This window comes from Vanellus vanellus, assembly GCF_965231255.1.
Source record: "Vanellus vanellus genome assembly, chromosome: 3".
NCBI lineage: Eukaryota > Metazoa > Chordata > Aves > Charadriiformes > Charadriidae > Vanellus > Vanellus vanellus.
In genome coordinates, this window is record NC_138907.1 from 98,157,902 (window position 1) to 98,173,029 (window position 15,128).

A 15,128-nucleotide genomic window follows, 5' to 3' on the forward strand; every position below is an offset into this window, starting at 1 on the left:
AAGTTCCCTTTTCTGGTGTTTTGGTTTTCTTAAAACTTTGTTAGTAAATTTCAAAGAACAAAATATAAATAAATTGAATCCTATAATGCTTATATAATTTCAACCATCTGTTTTCTTCTACATGGGGATATTGGGAAGGGAAAAAGTCCAAGTTTAAATTTTACCTAAACGTTTTGTGACCAGCTACATGTGTTCAATGATGACTATGCCCACAAAAATTATAATGTGTTCTATTCTATTATTTTCCTAATTATACATTCCCTTCTGTCGTGAACAATGAATAATGTAATAATACTGTTACTTGCAGGCCAAAATCAGAAATATATTGATACTTGTCATTCAAGAAAAATACAAGCTATAATTTTCATAATTTGCTCAGATCGGAGTTAAACGTGAACACAACAAAATGCATGAACATTCTGGCACATGGAGGTTTCACCAGCAAAATTTAGAATGAGCAACTAAAATATTAAAATATTTTCATTTTGGATACCAGCAGAGAAATGTCCTATTCTCAAGCTAGTGTTTCATAGAGTTTCATGTTCATAGTCTCACTGTGAACCTCTAAAACAGAAAGGCTATGATAACTCTGGATCACTTTTAACCTGCCTTTTCTCTCAAACCCTTGCAATAAGCATATGAGTAAGATATTTTTATTCTATGTTTTCCAGTTGGGTAGACTTTAAATAATGTCAGAGCTGTGTTACAACTTTTGAGATAGCTTTGATAGATTATGAAGCAAAAGTAGTCAAGATTGGCTCAATGATATAAACATAGTGGTCACTGAGGAAGAATAAATATGTCAGAACTGTGCTTCTGTAATTGTACATCTTCTTGGATGGATCTATTTGGCTGAACACAAAAGAGAGAGAGAAGTGAAACAATGTACCTGCAGCATAGGTGATCCCCTGGGGAATCAGGACACGAAAGTTCACTGGGACCCAAGAGTTTTGCCTGCCAGAGTAAAGAGGTTCAAATTCTGTTGGCCTGAAGGCTAGGACAGACTATTCCCTGCGCAAAAAAAGCTCTGTAGCAAGCCAGTATAGAATATGTAGCTATCTTTAAATATACATGTGATATATAGTATTATATACAATATAAACTTTCTTTCTATAGAGACACAGGCTACTTTAGGAACATGTAACTTTGGTGACCATTGTGGTATATACAAGAATGATTTTAACCTTATTTATTTTTTCTCTTGCCCTGTAGCACTGCTATTGTTCATAACAAAGCACAGGCTTTGTAAGAAACCTGCAAGGACTCAGACATATAACTTGTCAGACTTGCTTTTTCTGGACATAGTCTGGCTTGCCTGAACCTATGTTTCAGTTCCTTTAGTCATAACAACAATTGTATAACTCTAAGGTTACTCTTGTCCTTAGCTTAGCTTTCTGTGATTGTGAAGTGTAGTGCCTTTGTTATATTACACTAGTCTGCAAAGTAGTTCTGTAACAATTTTAAAATAGTTCAGTAACTGAGAGAAATAAAAAGTATTTTTATGGTGCAGACTTAATTATCTATTACCTTAGAATAAAAACGTAGTGCAGAGAAGTTCAGTCATGGATGACAACACGGGCCTTGAAAGTTTGAGCACACAAGTCTATAAGTAAACCTCCAATAACCAACTACTGAGCATTAACGGAATGCTATTTGCAGAGCTGGGTAAAAAAAAGGTTTTAGGCATTTTAAAGGGAAAAAAGAACAAGTACAGAATATACATGAAACATACCATCTACAGTAAAACTTCAAAATAAGGTAATTTGCAGACCAATAAAGGAAGAATTATTAAGTGGACTACAGGAACAAATGCATAAAAATTACTTCCAAGGGTGAGGAAAAACATCATCATACCCTCCCAGTGAAGAACTTGGGATGCTGACAAGTTACTGCAGCCTTCTTCCAGCCTCATCTCCTTAAAGAAAATTGTTGCCATTGACCTGAAGACCCAGAGGGGCAGTGAAAGAGTGAGGATAACACCATTTGTATAGCAATGCCAACTGCATTACTAGTGAGGCTTTTCCTTTAATAATCAGATACTTTTGGACTATCAGTATTAGTATCATTGTAGATGCACTAATATTAAGTGAATAGGCTAACAATGAATTCTTTGACTTATATAGGCGTGTGTTTTCAACTCAAGAAAATTGCATAGCATAACTGGTCTTGTATCCTGCCCTTCAGTCTTGGTTGCAATTTGGATGCAATATTTCAAGTCCAACAGTTTGATCCAATAAAGAACATTTGGCATCTGTAAGTTAGAACTTTTGGTTCCCATAGCCTCAAAGACTCAAATTTTGTTACATGGACTTCCTAGTCAATGAAGAGGATAGCTAGAAAACTAAAAAAAATCATGCTAACTATTGAAACAGACCTTTAAAACATGTCTTAAATACCCTTTGTCCAGGATCAAGATGTCTGTATCAGGGTTGTAAGGAATAGCATGTGATTCAGAGTCTCTTCTATGTGTAGTCCATTCACCCTGTGATTTTAAGGGGAAAAAAGTGTGAAGAGAAAAAAACACTTCCTGTAACAACAACTAGCACACCTATTGAAAAATAAGGATGCTGAGATTCAATACCTTTTTGCCAGCTTAGGAGGACCAAAGTCATATACATCAGTCAAAAGCCATAAGGTGCAGTGTGTCTATGACTACTTTCCTCACCTTCTAATTCCTCTCAGGGCAAGTCTGTCATTGCAAAGAAATTAATTCAAGATAGATAACTCAGAGTAGAGAAAGAAAATAATTTGTATTAGTGTCTTAGTTGTAAAGGCATTCAGCAGAGAAAATGAATCCTGTATTCTCATCCTTATTCCATGGGAATGTTTAGTGCCACAAAACCTTTTCCTCTCATCCTTTGAACCACAGTTAAAAAAAAAACAAAACAGCAAGAACTGTACAAGGGTACTGTTTCACTAAGCGCTTAGTTGGCACCTTACAGAAAAATATGCCTGTCCAAGTGTGTGATTCATTGTATGCTTCGTTTTCAATTTTAATCAAGTTTCCTTTGTGTAAAGCCAGCTATCAAAAAAGCTTGTCTCTTGCTCCTGTCTGTTTGTATCCAAGCCCCATTAGTTTTAATAAAACTTATCCAAAGCATCCTAAAGTCAATGAGCCAAGGCTTCTTTTCACTTTGGACTGGGCTCAAGTTGTCAACCCAGAAGCAGATCATTCAAAGCTGACTGTTGCATTACAGAAGGTATTTTGAATTAATTGACAAAACCTATTAACATTTTGAAAGTTAGATTCTGAACTGTGAACTGGATCCAGAAGTGAACAAGATGTTCATGCAAACTATGAAATAATGACATACTATGTACTTAATATCATATTTTAGCTGATTTGTTTATTGCAAATTGGCTGAATCACCTTTTTTGCCCCCCCCTGCCCCCCAAGGGTCTTAACAGATACATCAAATTACATAAAGCTGATTGTTATTAGCAACTCAAACCAAATAATAGGACTAAATAGGACTTTTTTCCCCACTAGTCAGTGAAGCTCAGATATCACTTCTAGAATCAAATAGAATCTATTTTTTCTATGTAGAGGTGCTAGTAGCAAATATATCTGATGAATAGCTTTTCAAGCTATTTTGAAGAATGTATTTTGAAGAATGTGAGTAAGGTTTGGCCTAGATGGACATTTCACAGGCTGAGCAACCCATTCCAGTGCTTAACCAATCTCACCGTAAAACATTCTCTGCTCATGCTGAGTTGGTATTTTCCTTGCTGTAAGCTGTGCTCACTCTCTCTCAACCTTTCCTGTACAGCCCTGAGAAAAGTTTGGCTCTGCCTCCTCTGTATCCTCCCACAACAGAGTTGAAGATAAGTTGCATTGCCTCAACCTTCTGTTCTTCAGCCTGAACAATCTCAGCTCTCAACCTCTCTTGGCACATTATGGGCTTCAGATGTCCAATCATCATAGTGGTTTTCCAGAAGGCTTTCTCCAACAGCTTTTCTTTTACTGAAGAGCTCAGCACTGGACGCAGCACTCCAGATGTGTCCCACCAATCCTGAGCAGAGGGAAAGGATGACCTACCTCAATATGCTGGCAATGCTCTTCCCAATGCAGCACAGGATGCTGTTGGCCTTGATCAATGGAGGAACAGACTGCTGGCTCAAGTTCAAGTTGTTGACCTCTGGGGCCATCTCTGCAAGCCCAGACTGTGCTGTTACACGGAGTTACTCTGTCCTCTTTGAAGGACACTGTTTTTGCCTTTGTGAACTTCATGAAATTCCTATGAGATCACCAGCAATACAGATTCCACTGAAATGCATTAACACCATTGTCTTTCCACATAGTAAAAGGATGCCATACAGTGGGAAGAGAAAATCAAATCAGAGATTATTATGAGTAAGACCCCCCATCTCCAAAAATCATAGCAGATGAGCGTTAAGTCAAAACATCAAAGCTCTGTGGAGTACTGCATTTTAAGAACTATTGCACTTACAGGTATGAAAATTTGCCTGAAATTCTAAAGGCCTTGTTCAAAAACTCCATGACAATAGAAGGAACTACAATCTAACAAGTTTTTTAACACATATGCTAAACATTACATTTATATAATCTTATTATCTTTGCTGAGGCTAATGTATGCTTGAAATTAGGCAAGTATTAAGTGTGTTGAAGAATAAAGAACGTGAACAAAGACAGGAGGTCAAAAAACATTATTTATGGAAGCTTAATTCCAAAAACTTTTGGAGGTTGAGGTCTTAATCATAGATACCTCCATTTTTTCCTACATTTATAATCGTAATTTTAGTATGGTACACTGCTGAGTTATTAAACATCTGTATTGATAATAAATGTATGTAAGAAATCAGTGTCTCCATGTTTAAAACATCTTCAAATAAATAATTTCTTTCAAAGTACACTTCAAACAAAAGATATATGCATGCATCACAAATTTTCACATTGTAAACTTACATGAAAATAGAACAGAGGAAAATATGAGGTTTAATACATTTAGTATTTTGTGCCTGATAAATTTTAAATCTTTTTTCTGATGACTGGATATGACTCGTACAATATATCTCAGCTGGATTTCTGATACAGTAAGGATCAGAAATTACAGTTCCCTAGAGAAGAAACAATTAGTTTAATTAGGAGAAACCAAGAGATGACAGCAATTTACAAATACCTGCTTTCTTAGTAAAGAGAGTGTTCTTTGCCTATGAAGCAGCTCTTATATTTAATATTTTCATTGACTGACTTTGCACATAATATACAATTGTGTAATGAAGTTTGAGAATGGTAGAAAACTAGGGAGTAATATTGCCCTCAGGAAACTGTATCACACTTGAGCAAGGAAATGAGACTGAATAATAACATGTGGCTTCAAGCACTGTGGGTCAAATAAACTGGGGATTCACACCTTGAGTTACACACACATAAAGGAAAAAAAAGGAAAAATTTCTGAGCATGTTATCAGTTTCTAGTGCCATGACTGCACCATAAACAGGAAAAAATGCAAATAAATTTAGAATGCTGCTGAACCAAAGAAAAGCAGAAGTATTATGCCATTTTACAAGGCTGTGATAACATTGGAACGTTGTAGAAAGCTAAAAAAAGAAATATTCAAAGTGAAGCAGGCAATCAGGTAAACTGCTAAACAGGTCAGAAGACTGTTCGTTAAGAGAGCAGTCTAAAAAAACCTGGATTGTTCAGCCAAGGAAAGAAAAAGAATCAGAAGAATAAAATGGCTGCCCCTAAATCATTAAGGAGACAAATACTGAAGAAGAAAAGCTATTTAAGCTGACAGACAAATGATGTCACAAGAGAAATGGTTATAACATAAGCATGAAATAATTCAGTTTGGAAACTATAACTTGTTAGGATAAGAACTTTTATTAGGATAAGAATGATCTGGGAACAACCTCCCACAAGGGCACTGTTTCTATCCAATAGATTTGCCACAGCCAGGGTCCAGTATACATGACCTCAAAGGCAACTTTAAATTTTATGTTCCTATGAAAAGTATTACAATTTCTTTGATGTATTGCTACTGTATCTATTGTTTTCCAGCTTTGCTGTTCATTTTCAGGACATCCCACTGTGATGCTGAAAAGTCAATTGTTACAATTTTCTTCTGTTTCTTTGAAAGTATTCCCTACAGTAATATGATTTTGCTACATATTATTGTAACAGTAATATTTTCCATTTTTCATATTGTTTAAAAATAAAAAAACTACTATTTGTGCTTAATTGTTTTGGGGTTTTTTGGTTTTGTTTTTGTTTTTTTTTTTTTTTAATGGCTGATTTCCCATGGAGATTTGGTAAACAAAATGTTTACAAAGTTATTTTTAGGTGAAAACAGAAAACTGAGAAGACGCTAATGAACTTAACAGTGTACTGACAAGATTAGGCAGAAAAAAAAAATCAGATGTAAAAAGGAACTGTACAAAAAGTACAGACATTTTTTCTCCTAAAGTAATTAAAAATGTCTTTCTCAAGATAACTAAGACACTATATTTGTTGTAGTTATATATAAATGCAATTTTCTTTATTTTAACTTGATAATATTGAGAGTGGGACTGATTTCTACTTCATGTAGAGTTTTCTTCTGAAGTTTTGACTCCTTCACCAAGCATCTCAAGTGTGCAATGAAAGACTTGACAGCCGATTGAACAATTTATTAGTCTGATCCAGGATGTCTTTTTATATACAATCACATCTGGCTTCGTAACCATGTTACACACAAGTCTTTTTGACTTAGTAAATGTTTTTTTTCAGATAAGTAAGGTTTCATTTTATTATATAAAGCTTCATTTCTAACACTTATTTGGACTAAAAACTGAAGCTGTCATCTGGTCCACAGGGACGCTACAGTGAGTTCAGAGCAGCAGAATATTTTTATTCATAAAAATAAGCTTGTTTAATTGAATAGCCTTGCCTAACTGCATTTATATTTCTGTTCTTACTCAATTGCAAATATAAACACAGCTAGAAAAAAAAAGAAACTATAAAGAAAAATGGACTGTTTCCTGGACTGTTGTAATGATGATAAGATACTGATACTTCACTGTTAGTATAACACAGGTTTTAACTGTTTCTAGTGCTATTGCATGCCACCCTCAGCAATAATTAGTTACAACAGTCAAAGAATCAATTGTTTGTCAGAGCCCAGTGAAAACAATAGCAAGACAATGCCTTCAGAAAGGTTTGGGATTATGTCCTGATGCATTTGTTGTTTTTCATACGACCACTGAATATCTTACTAGACTTGAAACCCAAATGACAACAGCAGTTTTGGCATTAATGCTATTTTGGTGTAACTGGTCCTGTCTTACCATGCATCAAATTAAAATTTTATTGAATCTATGCATTTTTTCATTACTGATTAAAGAAATTATTCCAGAAATATTGTCTTTTAAAAAGGTAGCCCTGTAAGGACTTGTCTACAGCTGTCAAATTTATTACCATAACAGATCATTAATAATTATTTTAAAATAGTATTTCATCCTCAGAATACAATTACTTTGAAATAGAATCCACATGCAGATCTGGAAGACTTCCAAATCTAGGCAGTTTCTAGCTTAATTTGATTGATCTCCTTTATCTGTGATACAGGACTCCATCATAAAAGAGCATTTGAATAAGTTTGAAATAGTCTGAGGACAACTCCCAGGATAGGGCTTGTTTTCATAGCCGTGGTCTAAAAATGCTTTTAGCTGCACTGACAAAATTCAGAAATAGATTGTGATGGGCTGAGCTTGCCTGGCTGCCAGACCCCTGCCCAGCTGCTCTCTCACTCTATCTCTGCAACAGGACGGGGGGAGAAAACGGGATGAAAAACCCCATGGGATGAGATAAAGACAGGAAGATCACTTACCAGTTATCATCATTGGCAGAACACGTTTGACTTGGGGAACATAAATTTAATTTATTGCCATTTAAAATAGAGTAAGATGATGAGAAATGAAGACAAAAGTAAAACCACCTTTCCCCTGCCCCATCTTCTTCCCAGCCTCAACTTCACTCCTTCACTCCAGACTCTACTACCTCTTCCTCACCCTGAGCAGCTCAACAAGATGTGGAATGGGGGTTGTGGTCAGTCTTTGCTGCTCCCTCCTCCTTGCACTTTTTCCTGCTCCTGCATGGGTCCTCTCCACAGGCTGAAGTCCTGTAGCCCTGCTCCTGTGTGGGCTCTCCGTGGGCCGCAGTTCCTTCAGGAAATACCCACCTGATCCTGCATGGGGTCCACCATGGGCTGCAGGGGAATTTCTGCTCTGGTGCCTGGAGAACCTCCTCCTGGTCCTTCTCTGACCTTGGTGCTCACAAGATTGTTTCTCACTCTTCCCACCACCCCCTTTACTCCTCACTCTACCTGTGCAGTGTTTTACCTTTCCTTAAATACGTTTTCCCCAAGGCTCCACCACTGTGGCTGTGGGGCCCAGCTATGCCCTGCAGTGGGTCGGTCAGAGCTGGCTGGAACCAGTTGTGTCCAGCACGGGGCAGCCCCGGCCTCTCCTCACAGAAGCCGCCATAAAGCACCCTCACTAGCCCCTGGGCACCCACATCCAGCACAGACAACTACAAGTGTTTTGCCTGGGTTTGTTTTAGTCTACACTGAAAAATAGTAATGCCGATTTTCTAAATGGGATTACAGATTGAGTCAACTCCACTGGCTGCCTCGCTACATGAACAGAAAAATAACAAGTGTGAAATGGAGATTTGAAAAAAGAAAAAGAAAAAATTATGTGAATATTTAACCAGAGATGTTTGATCTGTATGAGTTGCTATAATCCATCTGAGTACAGCTCGAGTGTCTCAGTATGCCTTGGCTTTGTAGCTCGTTTTCAATCAGAAAGCCATGGCCTTGCTGGATGATTTTCTTTGCATGTAACACCAGCTTTGACCTTTGTAAGTAAAGAATTTCAATAGTAGGAAATGCTTAAAGGTGTTTTTGTGATTTGTACAAATGTTTCCCAGGGACTAAGCAGAGATTATCAAACTCATTTCTCTTTTGACCCAAAACAGATCTCTTAACCTAGTTCTTTGGAGTCCAAAGACTTGTGCACTAATCCACTAATCCTCCTAGTCTCACAAATTATTGAAAGTCTATTATCTACAATCTCAGGCTGAAGATCTATTGGAAAGACTGTGACCTCAGGGAAGCCCAGATAGTGAAATATATTGCCCTACATCATTTAATATCTCACCACTTCAACTTTTTACTGATTTGCTTGCCCTTGAGAAACAGAATTGTCTCATCATTTGAGATTATTTTTTTTCACAGATATTCTGTGTATTTATAACATTTTGAGTTTGGATTTTGTTTTTTTTTAATGAACAACCCTGCGATGTCTTATTGGTGGAATAGCTTCTGCATTATAGCAACTTTTCACTTGCTCTTACTTCCTGCTGCTGCAGAGGATCATGGGAAAAGTTACAAATATTTTAAAACCACAGGGCCACAAAAGATTTTTATTTAATTAAACCCTGCTTATTTTAACTGTCTTTTTCACTTATTACCTTCACATTATAAAACTCCTCATAATACAAAATTCTTCAACAATATTGTTTAAGAACATGAGTATAAGTGCTAAGTCTTAGGATATTACATAAAAGTACGAATTCTTCAACAAATCAGATCTGAATATTCTAATTTACCTATTTAAAAAATCAGGCTTATATAAAATGTACACAGAGATTATAGGGAAGATATGTTGTCTTTGGAAAGTAGTTGAAAGATTAAAATGTTAATAAAGAGGTTATTCAATTAAAAATCTTGAGAAGAAAGTGAAAGTTGGGGACATTCAAACTTTCAAATATTCAAAGTTTGAATGTCTCCAACTTTCAGTTCTTTCACTTTCTTTTTCTTTTGCCATTTTAAATGGCTAAATATCTCTGGCCTGCTCAGTTCACTACTAGAAAATGTCTAAGAACAAAGCCACATGATCTACTATTTTTTCTTCCTTTGCTAAGAAACATATCACGTATCTTTATATACGAATGTGGACATTTAACATCAATACTAGCTTGAAACATTCTTCAGAACTGCCTGTTTATAGCAGTGGCTAATGTGACTTGTGGTGACATAGTGAAATATATAAAAAACTTCTTTATATTGCTAAGATTCCATACGTTGTACTTATGTGCAGTTTCACTTCATATACAGAATGTGGATACTTAAGAATAACAGGCAGAAAACGTATTGATAGAAAAAGCACTATGAACAATAGCTTATGATAAGAATTGGAATTATGTTTGTGATTGAATATACAAGTATCCTGTCTCGTGTACAACATAATAGGTGTATTTACCGACAGAATACACACTTGCCCACCCAGATTATTTTGATGAATTATTCCCCATCTAGGGGAAAAAGAAGTCTTCACTTTTGAATGCAGTAACATGTATTGAAGCTGTGTATTGAATTCATGTCATATTCACACCTAAACAACAACAAAAAAATGTTGACAATTACAATGTTGAAATCTATTTTTCATTATCACTTCAAAGAGGAAACAACTGCAGTTATTCAAAGCTAGATTCACAAAGAAACATAAGGGACTCTGCCCGTGACACCACCACTGGACAGACTGACCTGAGCTCCCTCTGCCCACATTAATTCTGATAGTGAAATACTGAAAAAAGAATGACACATATTTGAGCTACCTTTATTTGAATCAAGACAACCGTATTTATTCAGTAGTCCTAGGAGGGCTTGTCACTTCTTGTTTTCTACCTCTGGCAGTGCACCATTCAAACACAATTATTTTGCTGTGAAAGTGAATTGGACCTTAACGTGTATATCTCACTGGTGTTAGGTCTTTTGTTCCTTTTTTCATTGCATAGCACAACAACGTCCAGACATCTGCCCAATTGCCCATCAGTGTCCCAGTAGATCCTTGCTACTATGCTAATCTTGATTTTGTAAAGAATTTTGAGAGTGTGTTGTTTCTATATTATACCTAACTTGATATTATCTAGGTAGTTTTGCCTTCTTGCATAATAGTCAACTACAAATTTCAATGTCATGGGAAGCCTGGGAAAAAGAGGGACCTGGGGGAAAGTGCTTTCCTTTTTGTCTTAATTTCTCCCCATCTTACTCTATTTTATTAATAGGGTAATTTAAATTAATGTTCCCCAAGTCAAGTTGTTGTTTTTTAGTTTTTTTTTTTTTCCCATGATGGGAATTAGTAAGTGATCTCCCTGTTTTTAAGTTGGCCCACAAGTTTTTTTATCCTGCCTTCTGCCCCTGTCCTGTTGAGGAAGACAAGTGAGAGAGCAGTGGGGTGGGTGTCTGAGGGCCTGGCAAACAGCCAAGGTCAACCCAACACACTATCAGCTATTTTTTTTTTTTTTTTAGGATGTCAAAATTTAAGGAATTTGACTACTTTGGACACAGATACAGGATGGTAGCTTTATTTAGCATGGTACTAAAATCACAAGGTCAACCTTTACATATACCTCATATTACAGGAAAATGCCTTGCATATGTGATATGCATACCTGTAGCCCAAAGCTGTGGGACCAAATAGGTTAGAAACTATTTGCCACACTCAGAAACCTCTGTTATTTATTCCTAATCTACAAAAAAAACCCCAACCCTGCACATCATGTAAAGGCTATCAGGCTTTTAGCTCCAGAGCTTTATTCAATGTATGTTACCTCTGAAGCCTGGTCCTAGTGTAACAGACATGTGCTAGCTGTAACACACCTGCATGGTACACCTCCGAAACAGAAGTCTCACAGGTTTACCTCCTGGAGCCATTTGCTCACAGTCTCCATCCAGTCATACATCCCAAGCTCTCATTTAAGGGACAATTCCCTGCACAAAAGCTCTTCTGAGATGTAACTTATTTCTGAGGACATGTTGTGGTTTTTTTTTTTCCTGTAATTTCCTTGCCCATCCCCATATTTAACAGTTCTTGATTCAGATTTCCCTAATCAAATTGTATAACCTCATCCCCAATTTAACAGATTTAACATGATGGATGATTAAACAAAACATATAGTTAGCCATAACTGTTATAGTGATTTAACTAGCTTTGATTTTCCTTTGTTTTCATTTCAGCGTTCCAGTACCCTCATCTCATTCACTTATTTCTGCCACATGAGAATCTTCACTGGAAAGTTCTCAAAACTTCCCTTGGGCTACCAGGTGCCATTCTACAGAATAAAAAAATAGTGGAGGGATTTTTCAACCTTCTTTTTGACATTTTCCTTTATCCACTTTTTATTTCTCAGCAAGGAAATTAGCTTCTACCTTTAGTTCTAAGAAACCATTTATCTTCATGTGAGACCTTCTGTCTTCTTGACCTCCTTGACTACAAAGATAATCACCAAAGCAGGGACATTCCTACTCCTTATTTGCCCTCTGCCTCCTGAGGCTTGAGTAGCCAGGATAAGCTCTCTGGCCCCTTATGGGAAGCTGTTGTCATAGCCCAGAGTGCTGGCAGGAATTGCTTAATTATCTGGAATCCCTCTGCTATCCAGGTAAAATGATGAGGCTGAGAATTCAGACAACTCCAAAAGGATATGATAAAACTCCCCTATTGCTTGAGCATCATCCACACAACACTGTCAGTTTTGTTTGAAGAGTGGAGGAATTCAGGTACCAGGGGACACCTAAGGCCAAATTCTAATTTAGCAGAAGATACAGGAGGTAGACCTTTCTTGTGCCATTCCTTTCTTGGCTTTTCCCCTCAGCACTGCTCGCATGTATGATTTTATGATGAGCTCTAAACCCTCTAAGAGGGCTGAGGTGTAATATCAAGGCATTTTTGGGACCAATTTGCATTACTGGACTCAGCGTACATCTGTTCATATGTAGATGTGATTATCTTCAAAATTTTACCCCAATAATTCCTAAAGACAAGAATAAGGATAAGTACTCTGCTCTTCCTGATGGAAGGGAATCATTCCTGCTTTGATTTATTTTTGTAGCAGGTTTATAGGCAGCTAACTCTTTTACCTGTCTGTTTGTATAAGAGATTAGACCACTCATTCAGTAAGGTCTTCCTCAAGTTCATAACTTCTGGCTAATCTACAACACATTTTTCAAAAAAGAACTAACACATTTTATTGCTTGAAATGTCAACTTGGAATTTGTGCCATACTGCTTTATGTTGGAAGAAGACTACAACATTCTAGTCAACAAATGATGTCAGTTATTGTTATTTTTAATATTTGTGGATTTTTTTCTGTGTTGGAATACTTTCCAATACGCACTTCTGCAAATTTCAGCTGGTCATCTTCACCAGTATTTTCAGCATATTAAAAACTATATTTGCACCAGGCAATAAAATCTTCACTGTACTATTCAGTTATTCCTATTTAGGAATTAAATAAAGTCCATTCCAGATTCCGAAGATCAACATCAATCAACATTTAAATAGTGTGATATCATACTGAGAAGTACAAATTTATTGTAGTGATATGGAGCTTTAGTATACTCTGGAGTTACCTCAGAATCACAAAGCAATTAGCCAATAATGTTAAGAAGTTATGGCTAATTTAACTAATGTTTAATGAAGCCTACTAAAGCTGTCAGAATTGACGAGCCAAGTGAGATTTTGTGCAAGAACACACATTAAAGTTAGGGTCCTCATCTCATTTTGGCATATTAATCATTATCCTAAATGGCAGTGTTTCTTTCTAATGATATGAGAAAGAAGTGTTTTCTTCTTTTTAAAATTTCTTAAAGGTTTATGTATGTGTAGTAGTGCATGGATTTTATGTATAAGAAAATAGTCTCTGGTTGGCATCCATCCTTACAAAATAGGTAAAGTAGACATATATTTGAATGTCACAACTATTAGGGCAAACAACCTCTATGTGCATTGTGGTCTTTGTACTCTTAAATTTCGGTAACCTCTGTCTCTGCTGCTGTGTTTCATTATTGCATTTCATCAATTTCTTGAATGAATCATTGAGGCTCAATGAAAATATGAGATATTACAATAAAACTAAGAAAAAATGTATTGTAAAGGGGAAATTTGCATCACAAAATATTAAAATTTAAGAAAAATTATGACATATCTTATACACAGAAGCTTGAAAGTTGTAGTCTAAAGGACAAACACCTTTCTGAATTAGCTTTATCTTTTATTCATTAAATGTGTGCTTTTACAAGCTGTTATGCTTTTCCACACAGCCCATATGACAGAATAGATTCCCTTCCTTCAGAAAGCTCAGCACCCCACTGTGTGTAGTTCGCTTGCTTCCAAGCTTACAAATTCAGGCTGTGCATCAGACACTAGAATAAGAGGTAAAAAAACTTTCATAAAAAAATACATATTGCACACTGCATATATACATGCACACTCAGACACAAAGGAGATATTCCCTAAAAGAAAGACCTCCATCCAATAGATACGTTTGATGAAATTATGGATCATTTAGTTTGGAAATCTGATTAAAATATGAAACGTTACTTCTATGAAGGAAAAAAAAGAAAACCACATGCAAGCCACCTTTTCTTTTAACTTAGCTAGTAATATTAGTGTTTTGCTGTTGGGACTCAGGATTACGATGCTATGGACAATTCATTTTATTTAGTGAAAAAAAATACCTAAATGATTCTGTGATTAACTGTGTACCTAAATGTGATGGAAACGGTTTATCAAAATCAGAAAAAATATCATAGAAATACACAGAAGTTTAATTGATAAAAAAAAAACCAACAAATTATGCTTGTAGTTTCCTTTTGTATACATATGCATATGCACATACATATATGTATACGTATACATATGGGTTGTGAAATCTTCTACTGATGTTGATCAAAGGAAAAGGGATTTTCTTTCTTCACTGTATCAAATCAGATCTAATACCAGGGCACTTTTATGAAACAGCCTTCAAAACATATATGGTATATGCAATTATGGTTTGTGTTTGGTTTTTTTTTTTTTCCTTTTTAATTTATTGACAGATAGAATACAAACTTAATATGACTTCTGGGAATATACTTGGTCCTATTATACAGAAGAAAATTACCTCCCTCCTTTTCTTCAGAAGAGTTAAAAAACTCATGCAATTAGCTAATAACACTGAAAGAATACAGAAAATAGCACAAACTGTTAAACTCTAAATGAAACAAAAATGCCACAAATGAAAGCCTCATATAAAGTGTTGTACTTATTTATCACATAAAAAGTAAACAACACCATTTTTGTAC